The 25,550-nt window shown below is 44.6% G+C and overlaps 1 pseudogene across 1 annotated transcript in view; it reads left to right on the top strand.

Moving 5' to 3' along the window:
* The window catches only part of LOC311138898 (guanine nucleotide-binding protein G(s) subunit alpha-like), a 43,800-nt pseudogene that overhangs the window by 7,739 nt on the left and 10,511 nt on the right, over positions 1 to 25,550 (top strand). The window contains exons 2-5 of the transcript XR_014615466.1: positions 5,722 to 5,794; positions 8,694 to 8,748; positions 8,928 to 9,038; positions 19,303 to 19,400. The product of XR_014615466.1 is annotated as a guanine nucleotide-binding protein G(s) subunit alpha-like (transcript). The remainder of the gene's footprint in view (positions 1 to 5,721; positions 5,795 to 8,693; positions 8,749 to 8,927; positions 9,039 to 19,302; positions 19,401 to 25,550) is intronic.

Here is a 25,550-nt window from a genome sequence, read left to right as displayed (position 1 = left end):
TTAAAGGAAATATACCAGCCTGTATGATGGTTGAAGGAAATATACCAGCCTGTATGATGGTTAAAGGAAATATACCAGCCTGTATGATAGTTAAATAAAATATACCAGCCTGTATGATGGTTAAAGAAAATATACCAGCCTGTATGATGGTTGAAGGAAATATACCAGCCTGGATTATGGTTGAAGGAAGTATACCAGCCTGTATGATGGTTAAATAAAATATACCAGCCTGTATGATGGTTAAATAAAATATACCAGCCTGTATGATGGTTAAAGAAAATATACCAGCCTGTATGATGGTTGAAGGAAATATACCAGCCTGGATGATGGTTAAAGGAAGTATACCAGCCTGGATGATGGTTAAAGGAAGTATACCAGCCTGTATGATGGTTGAAGGAAATATACCAGCCTGTATGATGGTTAAAGGAAATATACCAGCCTGTATGATGGTTAAAGGAAGTATACCAGCCTGTATGATGGTTAAATAAAATATACCAGCCTGTATGATGGTTAAAGAAAATATACCAGCCTGTATGATGGTTGAAGAAAATATACCAGCCTGTATGATGGTTAAAGGAAATATACCAGCCTGTATGATGGTTAAAGGAAGTATACCAGCCTGTATGATGGTTGAAGGAAATATACCAGCCTGTATGATGGTTAAAGAAAATATACCAGCCTGTATGATGGTTGAAGGAAATATACCAGCCTGGATGATGGTTAAAGGAAGTATACCAGCCTGTATGATGGTTAAAGGAAGTATACCAGCCTGGATGATGGTTGAAGGAAATATACCAGCCTGTATGATGGTTAAAGGAAATATACCAGCCTGTATGATGGTTAAAGGAAATATACCAGCCTGGATGATGGTTAAAGGAAATATACCAGCCTGTATGATGGTTAAAGGAAATATATCAGCCTAAATGTTTTTATTTACACTCAAAACAGTAGGATAGTCATCTGACTATATGAACTGAAGGACTTCCCAGTTTACAAAATGAGGTCAAAAACACTAACGGAAGAATTTGAGCTCTGATATTAGTCTCTCGTCGTTGTTGACCACACACGACAATAGTTTACACAAATTATAATTCAGCAACTATCAATTCACCATAGACAAAGTCATTTTTAGAGAACTTTCCATGGACTGTATATTGCTGTGATTCAGAAACAGACCCCTGGCATCTTCATGCCACATACTCATACAGTCTGTGCTGTGGTCAAGTGTAGATACATATGTTGTTAAATGCAGTGGGAAATCTGATTACAATGTGGACACATTTGATATGAGACATTTTTTTCAAGCACACTAATAGAGGCTGGTATTTTTTAAGGCTGGGCTGATATGTCACATATTGGGAAATTGCAAGACCCAGTAAAGCAGTAAATTAGTAAGCCTATATCTGGCAAGAAGTGCAATGTGTTTTTATTATTCATATCTACAAATTAATCCATAAACAAATGTATATTAATATACTTACATTCTTTATAAATGGGTGGTTTTTAATTAGGTTGTTATTCATTTAAAGATGGTTTATGATAAATGAATACAAATTGTTCAAATTGTGTACTTATTTGGTGCTTGCAGAATAGTGAGAGGTTTCAACCAGTTTAAACTACCCCTTTACAAATCCTTTGATGTTTTTTGTTTAATTTTATTTCCACCAAAATATCCAGAGGTTTATAGAGGGAATAAAGAAGTCAAGACTGAATAGAAAGATCCGGCAAGTATTTATACATTTTGTGTATCCATGTTATAATGGTTACGGTGCATCTGTTGTGCTACAGTAGTTCACTTGCCCTGTATGGACGATCAGTTCTTCAAAGAGGGCGCCTTTTCTCTTCGGAATCGCAACTTCATGACGTTTTGGCCAATCATGTGATTACACTCTTGTCTTTCCCAGGGTTCAGTGAGAGCTGTTTGCCCCACCCCATCTCTTTAACGCTATCTATCTCAATGTAAAATTCTCAGAGAAAAGGAAAAAAATACACATAAATACTTCAAAGAAACTATTCTATTCGCATTTATTCAAGAGCAGATCTGGCCTTTACATGAAAAAATAACTGTCATCGTTGGATTAATTATTATATAGGCCTACCGCGGTATGTTCATATATCGATATGCACATGTATATCCAGTCTTAGGCTACCATACGAATTCAAAAGGAATACAAATCTTAGACTGACAGCGGGCTCAACCCGCGAGAAAACAAGAAAATAACGGATGATTTTCATAAATATACCTGAATCGGGGAAAATGCATTGCATACAACAAAACCTACTGAAGTCATTGTTCGCCCAGAAAAGCTTACCGATGTGAGGAGAAATACAAATTACAGTGGTAAAGAAAAAGACGGAGAGAAGGGCCTTTTTGATCTGGACAAACCCCAAAAGCAACCAACATCTGTGACGAGGAGGGGAAATAAATTAATATAATTGACTAAAACAGGAGATATTTGACAAGGTTACAACAAAAACCTTTTGTCTTGGATTTAAAAGACATTCGGATGAAGAAGGAAACCCTGCATAATGATCCACATGCCTTCATTTTAGTGGAAATATTTCTATTTTTTAATCCACCCTCTATCTGCTTTGCCTGTCACGCTGGGGCTGAGGACGGATTGCAAAAGAAAAGGGGAAATGCGCTTAGATGGAACAGCAAATGTTTTGAATGGCAGTAGTCAGAATTCTACGAGTGAAACCGATGATGGATTCTAGAGGAGACGTTTGCTAGAATTCAGTGTGGATTTCAGCTCCACGGCAACACGTCTTGGGAATCCCGACTCGAGATCATTTATGTACATTGTAGCGCTGAAGTATAATATTAAACATTGAAATGAATCTTGATGACTATATTGCGGATTTACAGTGAAAACATTATAGGAATCAACTGTCTGAGAGGGCGGCCTGGGTGTCGTGATTAGCACCAGCGCTCTGTTCTCACTGAATGATCTATTGTAGCCTACAGATAATTAATTATAATAACTGTGACATAGGCTACGGTCTGGGGAAGTCTTGATCTTCCACAGGTTACAGTGGTTTTAGTCTGCAACTGGCAATATAAATGTCACCCATCTTGAGCAAGGTGTCTTTCTCTTGGCCCAATCTAGCAATCTAGAATTATTTGTTATATTAATCCCCCCTCCCCCGAACCTTTTTATTGGGAAGATGGGTTGTCTGGGCAATAGTAAGACCGAAGACCAACGTAATGAGGAGAAGGCACAGAGGGAAGCAAACAAAAAGATAGAGAAACAGCTTCAAAAAGACAAACAGATATACCGAGCTACTCACCGGCTACTACTATTAGGTAGGTTTCTGACATTGATAAAGTGTTTCATGCCATGTTTAATGTGGGTATCCCAGCCATATACTTATTGTGGCATTTGAGGTTGACAAGGGTCTGACATTGTAAATGACGTATTTTTGTATGTAGGCCAATGTTCTTCCTAGGCAGTCCATTAAACCAAGACTCTTCCATTTGTTTTATTGCAATGGGTTTTTACGTTTGGTTGTGCTGTCATTTTCGATAGGAGTTTGTTCTTGTAAGAGGCATACACTGGCAACACCTGTCATTTGAAGCACGCTGCACAGCTGTCCATGAAAAGCCACCAGAAGGATTTGCACCACTTTTTTTGCAACATTGTTTCTTTGTCCAGAGCAACGTTGTTGCGTGGATGCCACCCGACTAGGGGAATGATTAGTTGTGGTGTAGACCTAGCTATGTGTGTCTATATGCCTGATTTAGGAAGAGTAACCTACAAATCATAGTCCTCAGGATTGTGCCGTTTTCATCCTCATAGACTTTTTCCTTGGAGTGCTTTTAATCATAATCGTTGCTAATACCAGGACTGATTTATTTAACAGTAGGCCTAGGGTAATCAAGTTGCTCCTAGTCCTATGTAATAACATTGTAATTACTCAAGTAACACCATTGTATTTGCAGTGTTTCATTGTAAATTCTTTATAATTGTATAGTAATGGAGTTGTTCCAATTACACAGGGCCGGCTCTAGCATTTAGGGGGCCCAAAGCAAGATTTGGTTTGGGGCCCCCCACCTCGTGGAAAAACATTTTAGTGGCCCCCCTCTTGACGGTGGCGAGAAAAAGTGTAGTTTTAAAGTTAATTTCCTGCAATTCTATACATTTTGCCATGGGGCATAGAGAACATTTTGCAGTTTTAAAGGCCCAGTGCATTCAAAAATGTGTTTTTCCATGGTTTTATATATATTTCCACACTATGAGGTTGGAATAATACTGTGACATTGTGAACATGATGATAATGGCCCTTTTAATGTAAGAGCTGTTTGAAAAGACTGCCTGAGATTTCAGCCTGTTTTTGGTGTGATGGAGCTTTGGCCTTCCATGGTGACATCACCATGGGGTAAATAAGAAATATTAGTAAGAGAGTTCCAAACCTCTCTGCCAATAACAGCTTATTTTCTGTTTTCCCCTCCCCACTCAGACCACTCCCAGACAGTCCTAGCAAAATTGCTTGAGAAATTGCTCTTTGCTAAGAAGCTATTTTTGTTTATTTTTGACCATTTTAAATTAAAACAATCACAGTAAGGTACTTAATTGTTACACAGAAATTATTTGATATTGAGATAAAAACGGCTGTATTGGAAGCAAGTTTTCTGCAATTCTACACATTTTGCCATGGGGTGGAGAGAGATTGTAGCAGTTTTAAAGCTAATTTCCTGCAATTCTACACATTTTCACTTAATATGATATCTGACTGAGAATGACTAACAAAATCAATGGTGGCCCCCGGAGTTCAGGACCTCTGAGCACATGCCATGAGTGCCCGGAACGGTATTCGGCCATGATTACTACAAGTTTGGATAGCTGGCTAGACTAACTACTGAGCTTTTCCTTTAATTGGCTTGATTTGGTAGGCTCATATTTGGAGCAATTTAATCTTAATTGGCATACAAACAACATGCAATCATGTTCTAAGTTTTGACCTTACAGTATTAGGCCTAATAACAATGCAGACATTGATTCCTGTCTGAAGTGACAATGACTAGGGTCCCTATTAACTCTGCCAAAAACAACGTTCTTCATGCACTAAAAGAATGCACAATGTTTGGATACATGAATTCAACAAAACCATGTTCACCGTACAAAACAAAAATACATTTCAAAGCTGCATATTTATTCAAATACACTATTTTTTGCTGCACAGTGAAAATGTGTTTGACCGGATCCCGGAAACCTGGTTACCATTTTGGATTTTATAGGGGCCTAGGTATTTATGACAAGTCTACCTAGTCAACTCGCTACATTATTGGTGTGTTTTTCCCTTGGAGAGAAGTAAAAAAAAAGAAGTCACTCAGGCCCAAGTTAGGATGTGGTCTGTTTGCCTTTCATTTTCATTCTGCAAGTAGCATATTGTTAGCACGAAGGAACAGCGTTTGTTCTCTCTGTTCCTCAATGGGTGGAGAATGACTTTTCCGAATATCCCAGAATGTTCACAGCATTCCATGTCCCGTGGTTAGTGGACAGTCATCACTAGGGGTTAGGATTTCTTCCTGACCATGTTATCTGACCAGGAAACACACTGGGCCCTAGTTGTAGTAGGTTATAACTTGGTTGAACACTGAAGTAATGTGTGATTTACATGCCTAGAATTTAGCTCAAGGGAATTGATATCGCCCTAAAGAGACCACTGTCTTTTTAAAAAGTCTTTAGACCTTTATCTTCCTCCTCTCTCTGTGTACAGGTGCTGGTGAATCTGGGAAGAGCACGATAGTCAAACAGATGCGAATATTGCATGTGAATGGCTTCAATGCAGAGTAAGTATTATTTCCGCTAATATCATAAATCTTTGCAGAACCGTGTCAAGAACTAATTGGCTAGGGCCGGGACGATACCAGTATCGCAATATTTTTTTCCATGGCAAAAATGAAAAAACCGCAGCAGGTCAAAGTCTTTGGTCCTTTTAAAAACCTGCTGTATGTAAGATATTGTGTGCTTTGAATTGGAAAATAAATAAATGTGACTCTGGATGACAAAATGATGATGTTTTCTTAAAGAAGATAAATCCGCTTCGTGTTTTGTTTACTTGCCACGAGACTAATGAGTATCGCGATACTGGTATCGTTGTGGCCCTACTGAAGGCCATAGAGTTCTTACTCCTTTTATATTACACAGACTCTAAACTGGTAACCGAGGTCCTAGGATTCTCTCAGGCTGATTATTTGTTTAGATTATACATCTTTATAAACTGGGTGGTTCAAACCCTGAATGCTGATTGGCTGACAGCCGTGGTATATCACACCGTATTCCACACGTATGACAAAACTTTTATTTTTACTGCTGTAATTACGTTGGTAACCAGTTTATAAAGCAATAAGGCACCTTGGGGGTTTGTGTTATATGTCCAATATACCACGGCTAAGGGCTGTGTCCAGGGAGTCCGCGACGCGTCCTGCATAAGAACAGCCCATAGCCGTGGTATATTGACCAAATACCACACCCCCTCGTGCCTTATTGCTTAAATAGATACTGTAGTATATGGCTTGAATGGCAATCTCACACTGGCATTCACCCCAATCAGGTTGAATAGACAAGAGTGTTCACACTTCGTTTTAACCTGGGAGAGGCATTTTCAATCCGGGTCGACCAGGTTCAGGACCACAGTCAAAACGTACAAATGCCTTTTCATAAATATTGGGGTTCAGCTTGTCTAGGGGTGAGAGCTTACCTGCCATGTTCCCGTGTGGCTCAGTTGGTAGAGCATGGCACTTGCAACGCCAGGGTTGTGGGTTCGATTCCCATGGTGGACCAGTACCAATGAAAATGTATGCACTCACTACTGTAAGTCTCTCTGGATAAGAGCGTCTGTTAAATGACGTAAATGTAGCAGCAGATACAGGTTGTTACCTTGACAACAGAATTACACATACTGATATCATCTGTGAGATCTCCTGAAGTAAGAGGTATTGAAAGTGTTGTTGTCAAATGATATGCATATATGTGTATTCTAGCAAACAAAAAATAAAAAATTGTCCAGGTGGCAAGGAACAGTAAAGTGATGGCGAACTTTGGCTAAATTGGCTAATGCATATTCACCTGTTTCTGGCAATGCAGCAATATTTACAATGATCTTGAGTGTGCAATTCCGTCCCACCCCAGAGAGTAAATTCATGTTTTTCGCCAGAGACTAGGTGTTTGTTATCCCTATAGGTGAAACTGCTTGAGTTAATTGATAATATTTATAAAGTGTATTGCGCTAAGAATTGCCTATTTTATAAACCGTTTTTAAACAACAAGTGGTTTGTGAGATGGCTCCAATTATTCAACAGGTCCTTGAAATTGTTTTTGAATAGTTTGAAATCACATGCATAGCCTACTGCGTTCAGGCTAGTGGGTCTTCTTCTAGCCCTGCTCATCGAGAGAAAATGCTGACGTTTTTGGTTTCACTAACTTATTTTCATAGCCAGTATAGTATACCAAATAGTATGGCAACAGCAATACTGTAGGACCGCTCATGAAAAACAGTATTTTGCCTTAAGCTTTTGTTTCCCCGACGATGTGAGTTCACGCAGGTTCCATTTCTGTGGATTGTCAGGTTACTTACAGTGGCTGTATTGTTCATATTACGGGTCATGTATTTAATCATTCTGATCATTCCAGAACTATAATGGCCCAGTCAAAAGGCCTTGGCTTCCACATATGGCACAGTTGACAGGTCTTAATAAGATCAGATCAACTTTATTGTCCCAGAGGGGGAATCTTTCTTGGACATTCAAGCGCCACTGCTCCCACATGACCTACACAACATATAGTACAGATCACCTAATAGAAATAGTACAATTTAAATACATGGTAGGTCAAAATTACACACACACACACACATTTGTGCACACACACACATCAGTCAGTCAGTCCATAGCAGGAACCTTATACAGATTATATTGATGGTCAATTCAGGACAGATGTTGTCCGTTTTGCGTTCCACAGCTAGACACCCTGGTGTAGCCTATTGGTAAATATATGGAGGGAGGGGATCTCTATCGTTCTTGCTTCAGTTCAGGTTTGTTGCCTCAGCCTGCCCCTCAGACTAGAATGTTGTACCTACCTACTGGAAGGGGGACAGGCAGTGCCAGTCAGTACTAGGTGCTGGAGAACAGGATGAGGAGGACAGAAGGCGATGGGAGGTGGGGAGTGACAGAATGATAGGGAGAGGGGATAAGAAGGGAGGAGCAGATAGAGGAGAAGAGTGGAATGGCGGAGGTGAGAAGAGATGGCAGTTTCTTTTGAACAGGGTGTTTTCGGGGTCTTAGTGTGAGGAATGTAGTGGAGCGTCCTCTCAGTCGTACAGTGCACTGCTTTTACTCTGTCACTGAAACTCCTACATTCTGACAGCCCAGCTACACAGACTGATGAAATGCATGAAGTATGCACTATCTATCTATCCAAATTAAATTGTCTCTCCATCGTCCATCAATGCATGTGCCTCATAGAAAAACCACTGCCAACATTTTTTATGGATATGAAATATCTTTGTGGTCCTTATTTAAGGTTTGCAGACTTCGTCGATGAGTAAAGATTGCCAATCTGCCATTCTACTTTTCCATGTCAAGCGTTGCTACACCTTTATGTTGATTTTGATGCCATTAAGGTGGTATGCTGTTATACACTGACTTCCTCATCATCGTGATTCTAAATATCTATTTTCATGCTTCACAGGGAGAAAAAACAGAAAATTCAAGACATTAAAAACAACATAAAAGAAGCTATAGAGGTCAGTAATTGGTGCTGTTTACTGCTGATTTCTCCCTATTGGTTACATTGTTTACATGAGCAATCAGTACTAGTAGTCCAATAGAGGAAATCTTTAATACATTTCAAGATGTACAAAAACATACATTTTTGTCAGTAGATTTTGTAAATCAAGGTTTTTCTCTTTTTCCTCCATTCCAGACTATAGTGACAGCCATGAGTACACTCACACCCCCAGTCCGGTTAGCCAACCCAGCACACCAGTTCCGAATCGAATACATCCTAAACCTAGTCAATTTTGAATTTACATCGGTAAGTATTTTTCTATCTAATTAATTAATTACACATTATCTCTGTCATGTTGGCATGTTTGAGGGTTTTTCTCTGAAGGTGCACGTCAGGTAGCCACCCTCTGGGCACTACAGTTGTAATGGAGGTGGTTGGATAAACCACGCTCATCTGATGACTGACCTTGCCTGTGACCTGAACATTTGTGCCTAGGCTTTAGCTCAGTGGGCTAACACAGTCTGGTTCGAACCCTAATTGGATACTACGATCTCATTCTGAATTCGTGCCCCAAATAATTATCTCCATCTCAAAGTTTTCAACTGTTGAAACTATGAACATTAGTCAAACTGGCTGCTAACGTGATATAGGTCTATGTGTTTGAATTGAAGGTAGGAAGGAATAGGACCAGTCAGTGAATAGAGGAATAGGACCAGTCAGTGAATAGGACCAGTCAGTGAATAGAGGAATAGGACCAGTCAGTGAATAGAGGAATAGGACCAGTCAGTGAATGGAGGAATAGGACCAGTCAGTGAATAGGACCAGTCAGTGAATAGAGGAATAGGACCAGTCATTGAATGGAGGAATAGGACCAGTCAGTGAATAGAGGAATAGGACCAGTCAGTGAATGGAGGAATAGGACCAGTCAGTGAATAGAGGAATAGGACCAGTCAGTGAATAGAGGAATAGGACCAGTCAGTGAATAGAGGAATAGGACCAGTCAGTGAATAGAGGAATAGGACCAGTCAGTGAATAGAGGAATAGGACCAGTCAGTGAATAGAGGAATAGGACCAGTCAGTGAATAGAGGAATAGGACCAGTCAGTGAATAGAGGAATAGGACCAGTCAGTGAATGGAGGAATAGGACCAGTCAGTGAATGGAGGAATAGGACCAGTCAGTGAATAGAGGAATAGGACCAGTCAGTGAATGGAGGAATGGGACCAGTCAGTGAATGGAGGAATAGGACCAGTCAGTGAATAGAGGAATAGGACCAGTCAGTGAATAGAGGAATAGGACCAGTTAGTGAATAGAGGAATAGGACCAGTCAGTGAATAGAGGAATAGGACCAGTCAGTGAATAGAGGAATAGGACCAGTCAGTGAATAGGACCAGTCAGTGAATAGAGGAATAGGACCAGTCATTGAATGGAGGAATAGGACCAGTCAGTGAATAGAGGAATAGGACCAGTCAGTGAATGGAGGAATAGGACCAGTCAGTGAATAGGACCAGTCAGTGAATAGAGGAATAGGACCAGTCAGTGAATGGAGGAATAGGACCAGTCAGTGAATAGAGGAATAGGACCAGTCAGTGAATAGAGGAATAGGACCAGTCAGTGAATAGAGGAATAGGACCAGTCAGTGAATAGAGGAATAGGACCAGTCAGTGAATAGAGGAATAGGACCAGTCAGTGAATAGAGGAATAGGACCAGTCAGTGAATGGAGGAATAGGACCAGTCAGTGAATGGAGGAATAGGACCAGTCAGTGAATAGAGGAATAGGACCAGTCAGTGAATAGAGGAATAGGACCAGTCAGTGAATGGAGGAATGGGACCAGTCAGTGAATGGAGGAATAGGACCAGTCAGTGAATAGAGGAATAGGACCAGTCAGTGAATAGGAGAAGTCAGTGAATGGAGGAATAGGACCAGTCATTGAATAGAGGAATAGGACCAGTCAGTGAATAGAGGAATAGGACCAGTCAGTGAATGGAGGAATAGGACCAGTCAGTGAATAGAGGAATAGGACCAGTCAGTGAATGGAGGAATAGGACCAGTCAGTGAATAGAGGAATAGGACCAGTCAGTGAATGGAGGAATAGGACCAGTCAGTGAATAGAGGAATAGGACCAGTCAGTGAATAGAGGAATAGGACCAGTCAGTGAATAGAGGAATAGGACCAGTCAGTGAATGGAGGAATAGGACCAGTCAGTGAATAGAGGAATAGGACCAGTCAGTGAATAGAGGAATAGGACCAGTCAGTGAATGGAGGAATAGGACCAGTCAGTGAATGGAGGAATAGGACCAGTCAGTGAATAGAGGAATAGGACCAGTCAGTGAATAGAGGAATAGGACCAGTCAGTGAATGGAGGAATAGGACCAGTCAGTGAATAGAGGAATAGGACCAGTCAGTGAATAGAGGAATAGGACCAGTCAGTGAATAGGACCAGTCAGTGAATATAGGAATAGGACCAGTCAGTGAATGGAGGAATAGAGCCAGTCAGTGAATAGAGGAATAGGACCAGTCAGTGAATAGAGGAATAGGACCAGTCAGTGAATGGGGGAATAGGACCAGTCAGTGAATAGAGGAATAGGACCAGTCAGTGAATAGAGGAATAGGACCAGTCAGTGAATGGAGGAATAGGACCAGTCAGTGAATGGAGAAATAGGACCAGTCAGTGAATGGAGGAATAGGACCAGTTAGTGAATAGAGGAATAGGACCAGTCAGTGAATAGAGGAATAGGACCAGTCAGTGAATAGAGGAATAGGACCAGTCAGTGAATAGGACCAGTCAGTGAATAGAGGAATAGGACCAGTCATTGAATGGAGGAATAGGACCAGTCAGTGAATAGAGGAATAGGACCAGTCAGTGAATGGAGGAATATGACCAGTCAGTGAATAGAGGAATAGGACCAGTCAGTGAATAGAGGAATAGGACCAGTCAGTGAATAGAGGAATAGGACCAGTCAGTGAATAGAGGAATAGGACCAGTCAGTGAATAGAGGAATAGGACCAGTCAGTGAATGGAGGAATAGGACCAGTCAGTGAATAGGACCAGTCAGTGAATAGAGGAATAGGACCAGTCAGTGAATGGAGGAATATGACCAGTCAGTGAATAGAGGAATAGGACCAGTCAGTGAATAGAGGAATAGGACCAGTCAGTGAATAGAGGAATAGGACCAGTCAGTGAATAGAGGAATAGGACCAGTCAGTGAATAGATGAATAGGACCAGTCAGTGAATAGAGGAATAGGACCAGTCAGTGAATAGAGGAATATGACCAGTCAGTGAATAGAGGAATAGGACCAGTCAGTGAATGGAGGAATAGGACCAGTCAGTGAATAGAGGAATAGGACCAGTTAGTGAATAGAGGAATAGGACCAGTCAGTGAATAGGACCAGTCAGTGAATAGAGGAATAGGACCAGTCAGTGAATGGAGGAATAGGACCAGTCAGTGAATAGAGGAATAGGACCAGTCAGTGAATAGGACCAGTCAGTGAATATAGGAATAGGACCAGTCAGTGAATGGAGGAATAGGGCCAGTCAGTGAATAGAGGAATAGGACCAGTCAGTGAATAGAGGAATAGGACCAGTCAGTGAATAGAGGAATAGGACCAGTCAGTGAATAGAGGAATAGGACCAGTCAGTGAATGGAGGAATAGGACCAGTCAGTGAATGGAGGAATAGGACCAGTCAGTGAATGGAGGAATAGGACCAGTCAGTGAATAGAGGAATAGGACCAGTCAGTGAATAGGACCAGTCAGTGAATAGAGGAATAGGACCAGTCAGTGAATAGAGGAATAGGACCAGTCAGTGAATAGAGGAATAGGACCAGTCAGTGAATGCAGGAATAGGACCAGTCAGTGAATGGAGGAATAGGACCAGTCAGTGAATGGAGGAATAGGACCAGTCAGTGAATAGAGAAATAGGACCAGTCAGTGAATAGAGGAATAGGACCAGTCAGTGAATAGAGGAATAGGACCAGTCAGTGAATGGAGGAATAGGACCAGTCAGTGAATAGAGAAATAGGACCAGTCAGTGAATAGAGGAATAGGACCAGTCAGTGAATAGAGGAATAGGACCAGTCAGTGAATAGGACCAGTCAGTGAATAGAGGAATAGGACCAGTCAGTGAATAGAGGAATAGGACCAGTCAGTGAATAGAGGAATAGGACCAGTCAGTGAATGCAGGAATAGGACCAGTCAGTGAATGGAGGAATAGGACCAGTCAGTGAATGGAGGAATAGGACCAGTCAGTGAATAGAGAAATAGGACCAGTCAGTGAATAGGACCAGTCAGTGAATAGAGGAATAGGACCAGTCAGTGAATAGAGGAATAGGACCAGTCAGTGAATAGAGGAATAGGACCAGTCAGTGAATGCAGGAATAGGACCAGTCAGTGAATGGAGGAATAGGACCAGTCAGTGAATGGAGGAATAGGACCAGTCAGTGAATAGAGAAATAGGACCAGTCAGTGAATAGAGGAATAGGACCAGTCAGTGAATAGAGGAATAGGACCAGTCAGTGAATGGAGGAATAGGACCAGTCAGTGAATAGAGAAATAGGACCAGTCAGTGAATAGAGGAATAGGACCAGTCAGTGAATAGAGGAATAGGACCAGTCAGTGAATAGAGGAATAGGACCAGTCAGTGAATAGAGGAATAGGACCAGTCAGTGAATAGAGGAATAGGACCAGTCAGTGAATGCAGGAATAGGACCAGTCAGTGAATGGAGGAATAGGACCAGTCAGTGAATGGAGGAATAGGACCAGTCAGTGAATAGAGAAATAGGACCAGTCAGTGAATAGAGGAATAGGACCAGTCAGTGAATAGAGGAATAGGACCAGTCAGTGAATGGAGGAATAGGACCAGTCAGTGAATAGAGGAATAGGACCAGTCAGTGAATGGAGGAATAGGACCAGTCAGTGAATAGAGGAATAGGACCAGTCAGTGAATAGAGGAATAGGACCAGTCAGTGAATAGAGGAATAGGACCAGTCAGTGAATGCAGGAATAGGCCAATAAGTTCCTAGAGGTACATCACATTTACATTTTAGTCATTTAGCAGACGCTCTTATCCAGAGCGACTTACAGTTAGTGAATGAATACATTTTCATACTGGCCCCCCGTGGGAAACGAACCCACAACCCTGGCGTTGCAAGCGCCATGCTCTACCAACTGAGCTACAGGGGAGCTAGGTCACATCAGCCATGGAAGCTACTCCAGTGTGCTGTCTGTCTGTCTGGTGCTTCGTGGTTCAGTAATTAGCAGGTGTGCTCCCCTTGGGATGCTCACAATTGAATGAGGCTCTCACCTGAGAGATGCATGGCCGTGCCTGTTAACACTGATTGTGTTTAATAACCTTAAATGGGTCTGATGGGAGTTCCCCTCTGAAACACCAGGACCCTCAGGGATTCCTTCCAAACTGCCTGTTCCCAGGGTTGGCAGGCAGACGGGTAGGCAGGGCAGGCAGACAGGCAGGCTGGGTAGGCAGGCAGACAGGCAGGCAAACAGGCAGGGTAGAAAGGCAGGCAGGCAGGATAGGTAGGCAGGCAGGATAGACAGGCAGGCAGACAGGCAGGCAGGCAGGCAAACAGGCAGGATAGGCAGGCAGGCAGGCAGACAGGCAGGCAGGCAGACAGGCAAGATAGGCAGGGTAGACAGGCAGACAGACAGGCAGACAGGCAAGATAGGCAGGGTAGTCAGGCAGACAGGCAGGCAGACAGGCAGGCAGGCAGATAGGCAGGCAGGCAGGCAGACAGGCAGGCAGGCAGGCTGGCTGGCAGGGTAGACAGGCAGACAGGCAGGCAGACAGGCAGGCAGGCAGATAGGCAGGCAGGCAGGCAGACAGGCAGGCAGACAGGCAAGATAGGCAGGGTAAACAGGCAGACAGGCAGGCAGGCAGGCAGGCAGGGTAGACAGGCAGGCAGACAGGCAGGCAGGCAGATAGGCAGGCAGGCAGGCAGGCAGGGTAGACAGGCAGACAGGCAGGCAGACAGGCAGGCAGGCAGATAGACAGGCAGGCAGACAGGCAGATAGGCAGGCAGACAGACAGGATAGGTAGACAGGCAGACATGCAGGCAGGCAGACAGGCAGGGTAGACAGGCAGACAGGCAGGGTAGACAGGAAAATAGGCAGGCAGACAGACAGGCCTGTAAAGGTGTTCACTGCAAGTAAGCCTGAAATTCCAATCCAGGTTAAATGTAATTTCTATAGAGATGTATGACCAATATATAGAACACCTAGACACCATGTGTTGTATGGCATTTAAAATGTTTTATGTTTTACTATTCTGAATCAGAAGTTGCAACAGTAGGTGAGAGTTTGCCCCCCAATCCCCCCTTCCGCAAATATTGAATTTAAATTGTGACTTCCTGTATTATACTTATGCTAAAATGTTTATTCTACTGAGCCACTGTTCGTATTCTTATCTTTTATTATTTTTTATTGTTGTTGCATTGTCGAGAAGGAACCTGCAAGGAAGCATTTCGTTGGACGGTGTATACCATGTGTATCCCGTACATACGACTAAAACTTGGTGAGAGTTTGCCCTGATGCTTTCTATAGATCTGGAGGTCTTTTATATGGTCTGTTGCTGTGCCAAAGGGATCTATGTCAATCTACACTAAATACAGAATTTGTTCTTAACTGACTTGGCTAGTTAAATAAAGGTTGAAAATATAAATATAAATAAGAACTGTGCATTCGTAAAGTATTCAGACCCCTTGACTTTTTCCACATTTTGTTACGTTACAGCCTTATTCTAAAATGGATTCAATTGTTTTTTCCCCCTCATCAATCTACACACAATACCCCATAATGACATACCAAAAACAGGTTTTTAGAAAAGAAAACGGAAATACTACATTTACATAAGTATTCAGACCCTTTACTCAGTACTTTGTTGAAGCACCTTTGGTAGCGATTACAGCCTCGAGTCTTCTTGGGTATTACGCTACAAGCTTGGCACACCTGTATTTGGGAGTTTCTCCCATTCTTCTCTGCAGATCCTCTCAAGCTCTGTCAGGTTGGATGGGGAGCGTCGCTGCACAGCTATTTTTAGGGCTCTCCAGAGATGTTAGATCGGGTTCAAGTCCGGGCTCTGGCTGGGCCACTCAAGGACATTCAGAGACTTGCCCCGAAGACACTCCTGCGTTGTCTTGGCTGTGTGCTTAGGGTCGTTGTCCTGTTGGAAGGTGAACCTTCGCCCCAGTCTGAGGTCCTGAGTGCTCTGGAGTAGGTTATTTTTTAATTTTTTGTACTTTTACCCCATTTTCTCCCCAATTGGTAGTTACAGTCTTGTCCCATCGCTGCAACTCCCCTACGGACTCGGGAGAGGCGAAGGTCTAGAGCCATGTGTCCTCCGAAACACGACCCTGCCAAGCCACACTGCTTCTTGACAGACTGCTCGCTTAATCCAGAAGCCAGCCGCACCAATGTGTTGGAGGAAACACCTTCCAGAAGTCAGCTTGCAGGCACCCGGCCCAACACAAGGAGTCGCTAGAGCACGATGGGACAAGGAAATCCCGGCCGGCCAAACCCTCCCCTAACCTGGACGATGCTGGGCCAATTTTGCGCCGCCTCATGAGTCTCCCAGTCACAGCCTGCTGTGACACAGCCTGGGATCGAACCCAGGGCTGTAGTGACGCCTCAAGCACTGCGATGCAGTGCCTTAGACCGCTGCGCCACTCGGGAGGCTCTCTGGAGCAGGTTTTCATCAAGGATCTCTCTGTACTTTGCTCCGTTCATCTTTCCCTTGATCCTGACTAGTCTCCCAGTCCCTGCCGCTGAAAAACATCTCCACAGCATGATGCTGCCACCACCATGCTTCACCGTAGGGATGGTGCCAGGCTTCCTCCAGATGTGATGCTTGGCATTCAGGCCAAAGAGTTCAATCTTGGTTTCATCAGACCAGAGAATGTTGTTTCTCATGGTCTGAGAGTCCTTTAGGTGACTTTTGGCAAACTCCAAGTGGGTTGTCATGTTCCTTTTACTGAGGACTGGTTCCGTCTGGCCACTCTACCATAAAGGCCTGATTGGTGGTTGAGTGCTGCAGAGATGGTTGTCCTTCTGGAAGGTTCTCCCATCTCCAAATCCATTTTAGAATAAGGCTGTAACATAACAAAATGTGGAAAAAGTCAAGGGGTCTGAATACTTTCCGAATGGCCTGTATATGGTGGATTGGAATGTCTGTGGCTACTGACTACTTTTCTGAAGCATCTAACTCATTATATTAATGTGGGTTTGTGTGTGTTTGGGCAGACAAGACTGTCTGAATAGCTGCAGCCGCCGCCTCCTCCCTCCCCCCTATCTCCTGGCCCTAGGCTCCTCCCTCTCGCCGTCCCCCCTATCTCCTGGCCCTACCAGGAACCAGTCTGACTGGTTGACTGCCTGCCGCTTCACCACTCTGCTTAGGGTTCTGACAGGGAACAGGGAGATGGCCTGGGGGAGGAAACCCCATAGAGAAGAGAAGGAGAGAGCTGCTGAGCTTAGCCAATGTCCTGAATATACTGACTACATCCCAATGTCTTCCTTAAAGAGTTTTGTTTCTTCTACTGCCTTTTGTCTCAGTGAACTTCTGGCCATGTCTCAGTGAACTTCTGGCCATGTTTCAGTGAACTTCTGTCCATGTCTCAGTGAACTTCCTCAACCTATATGTTCATTGTCCTCATCTGTCTCCTCTCCTCTTCTGTCCTTCTCTAAATATAACACTAGTTTGAACCAGGACAAGTGTCTCGCTATCTGTCTGTCCTCAGCTATGTACGCTGATGGGATACCTCAAGAATAGGGACAGGAGTTTTAGCCTACCTGGTTATAATAATTTGGGGGGGTGCTTATATTTGTCCTGTTACACACAAGTGTGTAATGGAAAGTGTTTCTTGCATATTCCAATTCCCCCGCAGGGAGTGGGGTCACAGCCATTATACAGCGCCCCTGGAGCAATTAAGGTTAAGTGCCTTGCTCAAGGGCACAGCAACAGATTTTTCACCTTGTCGGCTCCGGTATTCGATCCAGCGACCTTTCAGTTACTGGCCCAACGCTCTAACCTCAAGGCTACCTGCCACATGGTTAGGAGAAACACCTGACCCTACTAATGAATCACTAGTGTTAAAATGCTCGTTGATTGATTTACAACACGAGTGAATGTCAGGATTGCAGTGTGGTCAGAGTGAGACTGACGTTTCTGTTTTGTTTTCTTTGCATGCAGGCATTGGCAGTCATGTCAATTGTCATGTAAGCCTCTGTCTTGTTACTGTCCAGACTCCAGAGGCCTAGTTGGGGATGCTTAGAGAGGCCTTCTCAGCTGGAAAGGGAAGGTTCTGTTCTGTTATCGTGTTGCTGTCCCTCATCGTTCATGTTTGGGCTGCTTGATTTGAAGAACGTTTGGTTCAGTTTGTATCTCTTGTGTCTTGTGCCCACTCTGTCTTCCACTCACCACTGTCAACAAAGGGACGGGTATGGCTATAGGTTCAATGAGACCACTAAAAGGAAAACACATGCAACGCCTGCCCCAAATATGTTATTTTACAGACTAAAAAAAGCGTTCTGATTGGTTGAATTAGTGTTGAATTCCCAATTGACTCCTAGCCTCTATGCTAGCCCAGGGATGGCCAACCCTCCTGGGCAGCTCCTGCAGGATTTTGTTTCAGTCTAACTTTAAACACATATGATCATATTAATGAGCTCCTCCTCAGGATTAGCTGGTGAGGTGTGCTATAATAGGACCAGAGCAAAAGCCTGGCTAGGTTAGATAGGATAGATTTAAGCAAGCGTTGCTTCTTCATCTTGCCTTCTGATAGGCTAAAGAAATTTAAAACTTGTAGTGTATTTGAAGTTTAAAAAGGCTTCTGAAGATTTTCCCTTACCAAAAATGTATCAACCCCTTCAAAAATGGCCATTAATTATAGACGGGTTGGCTGACAACATTACGAAAACCCTTCTGTTTTTCCCCATAGTTGTGCACGTGTCGGTTTAGTTGCTAGCGGTAACCTAGCAGTTAAGAGCGTTGGGTCAGTCGCTGGTTCGAATCGCCGAGCCGGCAAGGTGGAATAATCTGCCGTTCTGCCCTTGAACAAGGCAGTTAACCCCCAACAACAACTGCTCCCCGGACACCGATGACTTGGATGTTGATTAAGGCAGCCCCCCGCATCTCGCTGATTCTGAGGGCTTGGGTTAAATGCGGAAGACACATTTTGGTTGAATGCATTCAGTGATGTGCAATTGACTAGGTATCCCCTTCCCCGTTTCCCTTTCCCTAAACAACCAACCTATGATCCACATAATAATTCAAATTTCCTGTTGCTGCAGGATAATTTTCCTGCTGTAGCAAACTGGCTCAAATGAAGATCCTACATATGTAGGTGAACTATCGCTCAACTATCCAATCATTTGAGATGTACAGGAGTGCCGAGGGGGTAGAGCACAGGGTACATGTTCTATTGCCTGAATGAAATGAATACCTGAATTGTAAACAGTGTTGAAGGACTTTTCTAATCTGGGTTGGGTCCAAGTTGGCAACCGGTTCACCTCTCTACCCATGTACTGGCCTGATCGATCTCTCTGTGTTGTGTTGTTCTGCAGGAGTTCTATGAGCATGCAAAGACCCTATGGCAAGACGAGGGGGTGAAGGCCTGCTTTGAGAGATCCAATGAGTACCAGCTGATCGACTGTGCACAGTAGTAAGTACCCAACACACACAGACTCAAACTTCAGGACAGGTTAAGTATACATTTTTCTTTTCATTTAACTGTTTTGGTGCTGACGTATTACATTTGTCCAGCTGACAATGGCATCCTCAGTCTACAGTATGGCTGTTGTTGAGATTGTGTTTTACAGTAGCTTGGGTTTTTATTTGTATATGCTGGTGATTTGTGCATACTTCCAATATAGGTTCAGTGTGGCAGTGTTGGGAGGAAGAGGGTTTTATAGTAGAGCTTCCCTTTCCCTCCTTCTCGGCTCATAGCTTTTCATTTCTGGAATTCTTTCTTATCTGTTTTTTAGACCTGCCTATGTTATAAGTCATGCACTGGTCACATGAACCCAGGGGGGGGGGGGGGGGGGTCATTAAAGCCTTGCAGCAAGATGATCATGAAAACACTCCCTTGTATGAAATGTGATTCTGGTTTGTTATTCTTAGCATCGGGTTGGGACCCGCTCCTGGACCGTCAAAGACAGAAAGGCAGGCAGACGGACAGACGGAGAGGCAGGCAGATAGGCAGGCAGGCAGGCAGACAGACAGACAGTTAGATACAGGCTAAAGGGAGAGAGACGTGTAGATAGAGGTCTTTCCTGCATTGCGGGGTATGTATGTCAGCCCTCCTCCTGTATCCCACACCCAGCAGCCCAGCCTGTGTTGTGGATCAGATGCTGGGCTGGGTGGCCAGACCGGAAGTGCTCCCCTCCCCCCGATGTGTGCTTATGTAAACGGAGAAGCAGAGAAGGGGAGAGGGAGAGCTATTTTTAACTCAGGCTAGCTGCAGAAGGAGAAAGAACGAGCAAGTGTGTGTGTGTGTGTGTTGGGGAAAGAGAGAGACAACTTTAGCATCAATGATGAAGGTGTCGGCATGAGTGAAAATCTCTGTCTGAGTTAGTGAGGGAAAGTCAAGACCCTCCCTCGGTAGTGTTCCCCGTCTCTGTGGCAGTGATAATGACTTAGTAGTGTTCCCCGTCTCTGTGGCAGTGATAATGACTTAGTAGTGTTCCCCGTCTCTGTGGCAGTGATAAGGACTTGGTAGTGTTCCCCGTCTCTGCGGCAGTGATAAGGACTTGGTAGTGTTCCCCGTCTCTGTGGCAGTGATAATGACTTGGTAGTGTTCCCCGTCTCTGTGGCAGTGATAATGACTTGGTAGTGTTCCCCGTCTCTGTGGCAGTGATAATGACTTAGTAGTGTTCCCCGTCTCTGTGGCAGTGATAATGACTTAGTAGTGTTCCCCGTCTCTGTGGCAGTGATAATGACTTGGTAGTGTTCCCCGTCTCTGTGGCAGTGATAATGACTTAGTAGTGTTCCCCGTCTCTGTGGCAGTGATAATGACTTGGTAGTGTTCCCCCTCTCTGTGGCAGTGATAAGGACTTGGTAGTGTTCCCCGTCTCTGCGGCAGTGATAAGGACTTGGTAGTGTTCCCCGTCTCTGTGGCAGCGATAAGGACTTGGTAGTGTTCCCCGTCTCTGTGGCAGCGATAAGGACTTGGTAGTGTTCCCCGTCTCTGTGGCAGTGATAATGACTTAGTAGTGTTCCACCGTCTCTGTGGCAGTGATAATGACTTAGTAGTGTTCCCCGTCTCTGTGGCAGTGATAATGACTTAGTAGTGTTCCCCCGTCTCTGTGGCAGTGATAATGACTTAGTAGTGTTCCCCCGTCTCTGTGGCAGTGATAATGACTTAGTAGTGTTCCCCGTCTCTGTGGCAGTGATAATGACTTAGTAGTGTTCCCCGTCTCTGTGGCAGTGATAATGACTTAGTAGTGTTCCCCGTCTCTGTGGCAGTGATAATGACTTAGTAGTGTTCCCCGTCTCTGTGGCAGTGATAATGACTTGGTAGTGTTCCCCGTCTCTGTGGCAGTGATAATGACTTAGTAGTGTTCCCCGTCTCTGTGGCAGTGATAATGACTTGGTAGTGTTCCCCGTCTCTGTGGCAGTGATAATGACTTAGTAGTGTTCCCCCGTCTCTGTGGCAGTGATAATGACTTAGTAGTGTTCCCCGTCTCTGTGGCAGTGATAATGACTTAGTAGTGTTCCCCGTCTCTGTGGCAGTGATAATGACTTAGTAGTGTTCCCCGTCTCTGTGGCAGTGATAATGACTTAGTAGTGTTCCCCGTCTCTGTGGCAGTGATAATGACTTGGTAGTGTTCCCCGTCTCTGTGGCAGTGATAATGACTTAGTAGTGTTCCCCGTCTCTGTGGCAGTGATAATGACTTGGTAGTGTTCCCCGTCTCTGTGGCAGTGATAATGACTTAGTAGTGTTCCCCGTCTCTGTGGCAGTGATAATGACTTGGTAGTGTTCCCCCTCTCTGTGGCCGTGATAAGGACTTGGTAGTGTTCCCCGTCTCTGCGGCAGTGATAAGGACTTGGTAGTGTTCCCCGTCTCTGTGGCAGCGATAAGGACTTGGTAGTGTTCCCCGTCTCTGTGGCAGCGATAAGGACTTGGTAGTGTTCCCCGTCTCTGTGGCAGTGATAATGACTTAGTAGTGTTCCCCGTCTCTGTGGCAGCGATAATGACTTAGTAGTGTTCCCCGTCTCTGTGGCAGTGATAATGACTTGGTAGTGTTCCCCCTCTCTGTGGCAGTGATAAGGACTTGGTAGTGTTCCCCGTCTCTGTGGCAGTGATAATGACTTAGTAGTGTTCCCCGTCTCTGTGGCAGTGATAATGACTTGGTAGTGTTCCCCCTCTCTGTGGCAGCGATAAGGACTTGGTAGTGTTCCCCGTCTCTGCGGCAGTGATAAGGACTTGGTAGTGTTCCCCGTCTCTGTGGCAGCGATAAGGACTTGGTAGTGTTCCCCGTCTCTGTGGCAGCGATAAGGACTTGGTAGTGTTCCCCGTCTCTGTGGCAGTGATAATGACTTAGTAGTGTTCCCCCGTCTCTGTGGCAGTGATAATGACTTAGTAGTGTTCCCCGTCTCTGTGGCAGTGATAATGACTTGGTAGTGTTCCCCGTCTCTGTGGCAGTGATAATGACTTAGTAGTGTTCCCCGTCTCTGTGGCAGTGATAATGACTTGGTAGTGTTCCCCCTCTCTGTGGCAGTGATAAGGACTTGGTAGTGTTCCCCGTCTCTGCGGCAGTGATAAGGACTTGGTAGTGTTCCCCGTCTCTGTGGCAGCGATAAGGACTTGGTAGTGTTCCCCGTCTCTGTGGCAGCGATAAGGACTTGGTAGTGTTCCCCGTCTCTGTGGCAGTGATAATGACTTAGTAGTGTTCCCCCGTCTCTGTGGCAGTGATAATGACTTAGTAGTGTTCCCCGTCTCTGTGGCAGTGATAATGACTTAGTAGTGTTCCCCCGTCTCTGTGGCAGTGATAATGACTTAGGAGTGTTCCCCCGTCTCTGTGGCAGTGATAATGACTTAGTAGTGTTCCCCCGTCTATGTGGTAGTGATAATGACTTGGTAGTGTTCCCCCTCTCTGTGGCAGTGATAAGGACTTGGTAGTGTTCCCCGTCTCTGCGGCAGTGATAAGGACTTGGTAGTGTTCCCCGTCTCTGCGGCAGCGATAAGGACTTGGTAGTGTTCCCCGTCTCTGTGGCAGCGATAAGGACTTGGTAGTGTTCCCCGTCTCTGTGGCAGCGATAAGGACTTGGTAGTGTACCCTCGTCTCTGTGGCAGCGATAAGGACTTGGTAATGTTCCCCCGTCACTGTGGCAGCGATAAGGACTTGGTAGTGTTCCCCGTCTCTGTGGCAGCGATAAGGACTTGGTAGTGTTCCCCGTCTCTGTGGCAGCGATAAGGACTTGGTAGTGTTCCCCGTCTCTGTGGCAGCGATAAGGACTTGGTAGTGTTCCCCGTCTCTGTGGCAGTGATAAGGACTTGGTAGTGTTCCCCGTCTCTGTGGCAGCGATAAGGACTTGGTAGTGTTCCCCGTCTCTGTGGCAGTGATAAGGACTTGGTAGTGTTCCCCGTCTCTGTGGCAGCGATAAGGACTTGGTAGTGTTCCCCGTCTCTGTGGCAGCGATAAGGACTTGGTAGTGTTCCCCGTCTCTGTGGCAGCGATAAGGACTTGGTAGTGTTCCCCGTCTCTGCGGCAGCGATAAGAACTTGGTAGTGTTCCCTGTCTCTGCGGCAGCGATAAGGACTTGGTAGTGTTCCCCGTCTCTGTGGCAGTGATAAGGACTTGGTAGTGTTCCCCGTATCTGTGGCAGCGATAAGGACTTGGTAGTGTACCCTTGTCTCTGTGGCAGCGATAAGGACTTGGTAATGTTCCCCCGTCACTGTGGCAGTGATAAGGACTTGGTAATGTTCTCCTGTCTCTGTGGCAGTAATAAGGACTTGGTAGTGTTCCCTCCTCTCTGTGACTGTGATAAGGACTGTGATAAGGCTGTTCTAAGGACAGTGATAAGGCTGTTCTAAGGACTGTGATACGGCTGTTTTAAGGACTGTGATGAGGCTGTTCTAGGGACTGTGATAAGAACTGTGATAAGACTGTTCTAAGGACTGATAAGGATATTCTAAGCACTGTGATAAGGCTGTGATACGGACTGTGATAAGGCTGTTCTAAGGACTGTTATAAGGCTGTTCTAAGGACTGTGAAAGGACTGTGATAAGTTTGTTCTAAGGACTGTGATATGGCTGTTCTAAGGACTGTGATAAGGCTGTTCTAAGGACTGTGATAAGGTTGTTCTAAGGACTGTGATAACGCTGTTATAAGGACTGTGATAAGGAATGTGATAAGGCTGTTCTAAGGACTGTGATAAGGGCCGTGATAAGGACTGTGATAAGGACAGTGATACATTTGTTATAATGACTGTTCTAAAGACTGTGATAAGGACTCATGGAGGAGGTTGAATTGAGTCTCAGTCAGATGGAGGCAGGTGCATGGAATCCCTTCTACTCTGTTGTCATCAGATTCTTAGGTTTTGATGTTTTCATGGCGCGTCCTATCACATATTTGGTTGTCTGCGTTGTTTTTAATTAAGGATGTTTTGTATCTTAATCATTTTAGCAATGCAACAGGGTGACATTTTGACTGTCCAAAAGGCGCTGAAATAGACTGTAGGCAATCACTTCATATACAACGTCCATGTGATTGCATGGCTTGCCACATGTATCTGCATCATTTAATTCTATACCACATACATTACCACCCTCCTCTCATGGGCGTCATATATTAGGCCTAGAAGTTATGAAACGGCTGTTGTTACAAGTATTGCTTATTGTGAAGTCTAAATGTTTTTCTCTGGCTGAGCGCTACATTTTCATTCCTCAACAACAGTGACAAAACATGTTACGTTACAGATTCTTGAGAGCAAACTTTTACCGGATCCCATTATGAATTGGCGGTCAAGGGAGGGAGAGAGAGAGTGAGACGGAGGGAGGGAGGGAGAGAGAGAGAGAGAGAGGGAGGGAGAGAGGGAGGGAGAGAGGGAGGCAAAGGGTGAGGGGAGGGAGGGAGGTTTCACTAGAAACAGGGTAGGGGGAGAGCGTAAGAGGGCCTGAGTTTGTGTTTGTGTGTTTTCGTTTAGTTGCACACACTGCACACATATAAAACCCTCCCTATTTATCTAGCTGACTGCATTTCCAGCGTGAGAATAGGTCAACAGTTGTTGGTTCCAGCTGCACTGCCGCAACATTGTAGCGCGTCTCGCAACTTTCCTGGGGTGTATTCATTAGTCGGATTCCATTGCGAAACATTTTCTGTTGCGAAACATTTTGCAACAGAAACCGTTTTCCTCCAAACGTAAAACATTTTGCAATGAAAACAAGACTAATGAATACACTCCAGGAAAATTGCGAGACGGGCTACAGTGTTACGGCCGTGCAGCTTGACAAATTCAGCTAGGTCCCTCCCGATTTCGTTCCGCTTGCTCTGTTTGCTTCTGTTTGGTTCCTAGAGTAAACCGTAAACGTTTCCGTTGCAAAACAGAATCCAACTAATGAATACACCCCTGGTCTGCGTACGTAGCTACGTTGTTGTGATCCCAGACGGTTGTTATTTCTAGAATGCTCTCCTGTTTAGAGCCTGTGTTGCCAGTTGGTTGTTATTTCTAGAATGCTCTGCTGTTTAGAGCCTGTGTTGCCAGTCGGTTGTTATTTCTAGAATGCGTTCCTGTTAGATCCTGTGTTGCCAGTCGGTTGTTATTTCTAGAATGCTCTGCTGTTTAGAGCCTGTGTTGCCAGTCGGTTGTT

This window comes from Coregonus lavaretus, assembly GCF_964263955.1.
Source record: "Coregonus lavaretus genome assembly, chromosome: 12".
Lineage (NCBI taxonomy): Eukaryota > Metazoa > Chordata > Actinopteri > Salmoniformes > Salmonidae > Coregonus > Coregonus lavaretus.
Note: the sequence above shows the minus strand (reverse complement) of the source record. Positions and strands in the feature narration are given on the sequence as shown.